The sequence below is a fragment of the Arachis hypogaea genome, chromosome 17 (assembly GCF_003086295.3).
Source record: "Arachis hypogaea cultivar Tifrunner chromosome 17, arahy.Tifrunner.gnm2.J5K5, whole genome shotgun sequence".
Taxonomy (NCBI): Eukaryota; Viridiplantae; Streptophyta; class Magnoliopsida; order Fabales; family Fabaceae; genus Arachis; species Arachis hypogaea.
This window is the reverse complement of record NC_092052.1, coordinates 54744001-54749496: the sequence shown is the minus strand read 5'-3', so window position 1 is coordinate 54749496 and position 5496 is coordinate 54744001. Positions and strand designations below refer to the sequence as shown.

Below are 5496 nucleotides of genomic sequence, written 5' to 3'. Positions count from 1 at the left end.
ACCAAACTTAAATTGTTGCGTGTCCCCAAGCAACTGAAAATCAACTAGGATATAAAGAAGAGAATATACTATAAATTCCAAACTATCAATGAAACATAGCTCCAATTAAATGAGCGGAACTTGTAGCTTTTTGCCTCTTGAATAGTTTTGGCATCTCACTTTATCCATTGAAGTTCAGAATGATTGGCATCTATAGTAACTCAGAGTTCAGATAGTGTTATTGATTCTCCTAGTTCAGTATGATGATTCTTGAACACAGCTATTTTATGAGTCTTGGCCGTGGCCCTAAGCACTTTGTTTTCCAGTATTACCACCGGATACATAAATGCCACAGACACATAATTGGGTGAACCTTTTCAGATTGTGACTCAGCTTTGCTAAAGTCCCCAATTAGAGGTGTCCAGGTTCTTAAGCACAATCTTCTTTTGCTTTGGACCTTGACTTTAACCGCTCAGTCTCAAGTTTTCACTTGACACCTTCACGCCACAAGCACATGGTTAGGGACAGCTTGGTTTAGCCGCTTAGGCCAGGATTTTATTCCTTTAGGCCCTCCTATCCACTGATGCTCAAAGCCTTGGGATCCTTTTTATTACCCTTGCCTTTTGGTTTTAAGGGCTACTGGCTTTTTGCTCTTGCCTATTGGTTTTAAGAGCTCTGACTTTTTCTGCTTGCTTTTTCTCTTTTTTTTCTATATTTTTTTTCGCTATTTTTTTTTCTGCAAGCTTTGTTCTTTGCTACTTTTTCTTGCTTCAAGAATCATTTTTATGATTTTTCAGATTATCAAATAACATGTCTCCTTGTCATCATTCTTTCAAGAGCCAACATATTTAACATTCTTAAACAACAACTTCAAAAGACATATGCACTGTTCAAGCATTCATTCAGAAAACAAGAAGCATTGTCACCACATCAATATAATTAAACTAAGTTCAAGGATAAATTCGAAACTCATGTACTTCTTGTTCTTTTGAATTAAAACATTTTTCATTTAAGAGAGGTGATGGATTCATAGGACATTCATAACTTTAAGACATAGTTACTAAATACTAATGATCATGTAATGAAGACACAAATATAGATAAGCACTTAACATAGAAAACGAAAAACAGAGAATGTAAGAACAAGGAATGAGTCCACCTTAGTGATGGTGGCGTTTCCTTCTTGAGGAACCAATGATGTCCTTGAGCTCTTCTATGTCTCTTCCTTGTCTTTGTTGCTCCTCCCTCGTTGCTTTTTGATCTTCTCTTATTTCATGAAGGATGATGGAGTGCTCTTGATGTTCCACCCTTTGTTGTCCCATGTTGGAACTTAATTCTCCTAGGGAGGTGTTGATTTACTCCCAATAGTTTTGTGGAGGAAAATGCATTTGAGGCATCTTCGGGATCTCATGGTGATGAGCTTCATGTGTCTCTTGAGATCCATGAATGGGCTCTCTTGCTTGCTCCATCCTTTTCTTAGTGATGGGCTTCTCTTCCTCAATGGGAATGTCTCCTTCTATGAAAGCTCCAGCTGAGTAACATAGATGGCAAATAAGATGAGGAAAAGCTAGCCTTGCCCCAGGGGAGGGCTTTTCGGCTATTTTGTAGAGTTCAAGGGAGATGACTTCATGAACTTCTACTTCCTCTCCAATCATGATGCTATGAATCATGATGGCCCGATCCATAGTAACTTCAGATTGGTTGCTAGTGGGGATGATGGAGCGTTGGATAAACTCTAACCATCCTCTAGCTACAGGCTTGAGGTCCAGTCTTCTTAGTTGAACCGGCTTGCCTTTGGAGTCAATCTTCCATTGAGCTCCTTCCACACATATGTCCATGAGGACTTGGTCCAACCTTTAATTAAAGTTGACCCTTCTAGTGTAGGGGCGTGCATCTCCTTGCATCATAGGCAAGTTAAATGCCAACCTCACATTTTCCGGACTAAAATCTAAGTATTTCCCCCGAACCATTGTAATGTAGTTCTTTGGATTCGAGTTCTTACTTTGATCATGGTTCCTAGTGATCCATGCATTGGCATAGAACTCCTGAACCATTAGGATGCCGACTTGTTGGATGGGTTTTGTTAGAACTTCCCAACCTCTTCTTTAGATTTCATGTCAGATCTCCGGATATTCATTTCTCTTGAGTTTGAAAGGGACCTCGGGGATCACCTTCTTCTTGACCACAACATCATAGAAGTGGCCTTGATGAGCTTTGGAGATGAATCTTTCCATCTTCCATGACTCGGAGGTGGAAGCTTTTGTCTTCCCTTTCCCTTTTCTAGAGGATTCTCCGGTCTTGGGTGCCATCAATGGTAATGGAAAAACAAAAAGCTTATGCTTTTACCACACCAAACTTAGAATACTGCTCGCCCTCGAGCAAGAAAAGAAAGAATAGATGAAGAAGAAGAAGAAAATACGGAGGAGAGGAGGGAGAGGTGTATTCGGCCAAGAAGGGGAAGAGAGTGTTGTGTTGTGTGAAAATGAGGAAGAATGGAGGGCTATATATAGGGAAGGGAGGGGGGGTAAGGTTCGGCCATATAGGGTGGTTTGGGTGGGAAATTGATTTTGAATTTTGAAGGTAGGTGGAGTTAATGAGGTAGGTTTATGGGGAGGAGTGGATGGATGTGAGTGGTGAAGTGGTGATAGGGAAGAGAGATTGAGGTGATTGGTGAAGATTTTTGGGGAAGAGTGTTTATGGGATTGTGTGAAAGAGGGGTGAGAAGAAGTGAGTGGAGGTAGGTGGGGATCCTGTGGGATCCACAAATCCTGAGGTGATCCTGTGGGGTCCACAGATCCTGAGGTGTTCAAGGATTTACAACCTTGCACCAAATTAGGCATGCAAAATGCCCTTGCACACAACTCTGGGCGTTTAGTGCCAGATTGGTGCTTGTTCTGGGCGTTGAACGCCCATTTGTTGCCCATTTCTGGCGTTGAACGCCAGAACCATGCTTGTTCTGGGCGTTCAGCGCCAGCTCTTCTCCAGGGTGCAATTCTGGCGTTCAAACGCCCAGATGCTGCCTATTTTAGGCGTTCAGTGCCAGAACCATGCTCTGTTCTGGCGTTGAACGCCAGCCAGATGCTTCTTACTGGCGTTTAAACGCTAGTAAGGTCTTCCTCCAGGGTGTGATTTTTCTTCTGCTGTTTTTGATTCCGTTTTCAATTTTTATATTTATTTTGTGACTCCACATGATCATGAACCTAATAAAACATGAAAGAACAAGAAAAATAAAATTAGATAAATAAAAATTGGGTTGCCTCCCAACAAGCGCTTCTTTAATGTCAATAGCTTGACAATGGGCTCTTATGGAGCCTCACAGATGTTCAGAGTATTGTTGAGACTTCCCAACACCAAACTTAGAGTTTGGTTGTGGCCTCCCAACACCAAACTTAGAGTTTGACTGTGGGGGCTCTGGTTGACTCTATAGTGAGAGAAGCTTTTTATGCTTCCTCTCCATGTTTACAGAAGGATGACCTCGAGTTTTAAACACAAGGGAGTCCTCATTCAATTGAAGGACTAGTTCACCTCTGTCAACATCAATTACAGCTCTTGCTGTGGCTAGGAAGGGTCTTCCAAGGATGATGGATTCATCATTATTCTTCCCAGTATCCAGGACTATGAAATCAGCAGGGATGTAAAGGCCTTCAACTTTTACTAACACGTCCTCTAGTTGTCCATAAGCCTGTTTTCTTGAATTGTCTGCCATTTCTAATGAGATTTTAGCAGCTTGCACCCCATAGATTCCCAGTTTCTCTATTACAGAGAGGGGCATGAGGTTTATCCCTGACCCAAGGTCACATAGAGCCTTCTCAAAGGTCATAGTGCCTATGGTACAAGGTATTAAGAACTTTCCAGGATCCTGTTTCTTCTGAGACAATGTCAATTGATTCAGATCACTTAGGTCATTGGTGAACAAGGGAGGTTCATCTTCCCAAGTCTCAATACCAAATAATTTGGCATTCAGCTTCATGATTGCACCAAGGTACTTGGTGACTTGCTCCTCAGTAATGTCCTCATTCTCTTCAGAAGAGGAATATTCATCAGAGCTCATGAATGGCATAAGGAGGTTTAATGGAATCTCTATGTTCTCTAGATGAGTCTCAGATTCCTTTGGTTCCTCAGAGGGAAACTCCTTATTGATCACTGGACGTCCCAGGAGGTCTTCCTCACTGGGATTTACGTCCTCTTCTTCCCTTACAGGTTCGGCCATGGTGATCAATTCAATGGCCTTGCAATCTCCTTTTGGATTTTCTTGTGTATTGCTTGGGAGAGTACAGGGAGGGATTTCAATGATCCTTTTACTCAGCTGGCCCACTTGTGCTTCCAAATTTCTAATGGAAGACCTTGTTTCATTCATGAAACTTACAGTGGCCTTGGACAGATCAGAGACTAAGTTTGCTAAATTAGAGGTATTTTGTTCAGAGTTCTCTGTCTGTTGCTGAGAAGATGATGGAAAAGGTTTACTATTATTAAACCTGTTTCTTCCACCATTATTAAAGCCTTGTTGAGGCTTTTGTTGATCCTTCCATGAGAGATTTGGGTGATTTCTCCATGAGGGATTATAGGTGTTTCCATATGGTTTACCCAAGTAATTCACCTCTGCTATTGCAGGGTTTTCAGGATCATAAGCTTCTTCTTCAGAAGATGCCTCTTGAGTACTGTTGGATATAGCTTGCATTCCATTCAGACTCTGAGAAATCATATTGACTTGCTGAGTCAATATTTTATTCTGAGCCAATATAGCATTCAGAGTATCAATTTCAAGAACTCCCTTCTTATTAGGCGTTCCATTACTCACAGGATTCCTCTCAGAAGTGTACATGAACTGGTTATTTGCAACCATGTCAATGAGTTCTTGAGCTTCTGCAGGCGTTTTCTTTAGGTGAATGGATCCACCTGTAGAAGTATCCAATGACATCTTAGCTAATTCAGACAGACCATCATAGAATATATCCAGGATGGTCCATTCTGAAAGCATGTCAGAAGGACACTTCTTGGTCAGTTCTTTGTATCTCTCCCAAGCTTCATAGAGGGATTCACCTTCTTTCTGTCTGACGGTCTGAACATCCACTCTAAGCTTACTCAGCTTTTGAGGAGGAAAGAACTTGGCTAAGAAAGCCTTGACCAGCTTATCCTAAGAGTTCAGGCTATCTTTGGGTTGAGAGTCTAACCACACTCTAGCTCTGTCTCTTACAGCAAAGGGGAAAAGCATGAGCCTGTAGACTTCAGGATCTACTCCATTAGTCTTAACAGTATCACAGATCTGCAAGAATTCAGTTAAGAACTGAAAGGTTTCAGCTCAAAATTGTTTGCTCCAATGGTATGGATGGAGATGCTTCTTCCATGTAAATTGGAATTAGGTGCAGTAAAGTCACCAAGCATCCTCCTTGCATTATTATTATTTTTGGCTGCCATCTCCTCTTCCTGTTCGAAAATTTCTGAAAGGTTCTTGCTGGCTTGTTGTAATTTAGCTTCTTTTAGTTTCCTCTTCAAAGTCCTTTCAGGTTCTGGATCTGCT

General features: G+C 41.5%; 1 non-coding gene across 1 annotated transcript; it reads left to right on the top strand.

The window, feature by feature from the left end:
• Nucleotides 1-4950: 4950 nt before the first annotated feature.
• On the top strand, nucleotides 4951-5058 carry LOC112768269 (small nucleolar RNA R71). Its single transcript, XR_003185706.1, has one exon. It is a non-coding gene; the product is annotated as a small nucleolar RNA R71 (small nucleolar RNA).
• The last annotated feature ends 438 nt before the right edge of the window (nucleotides 5059-5496 follow it).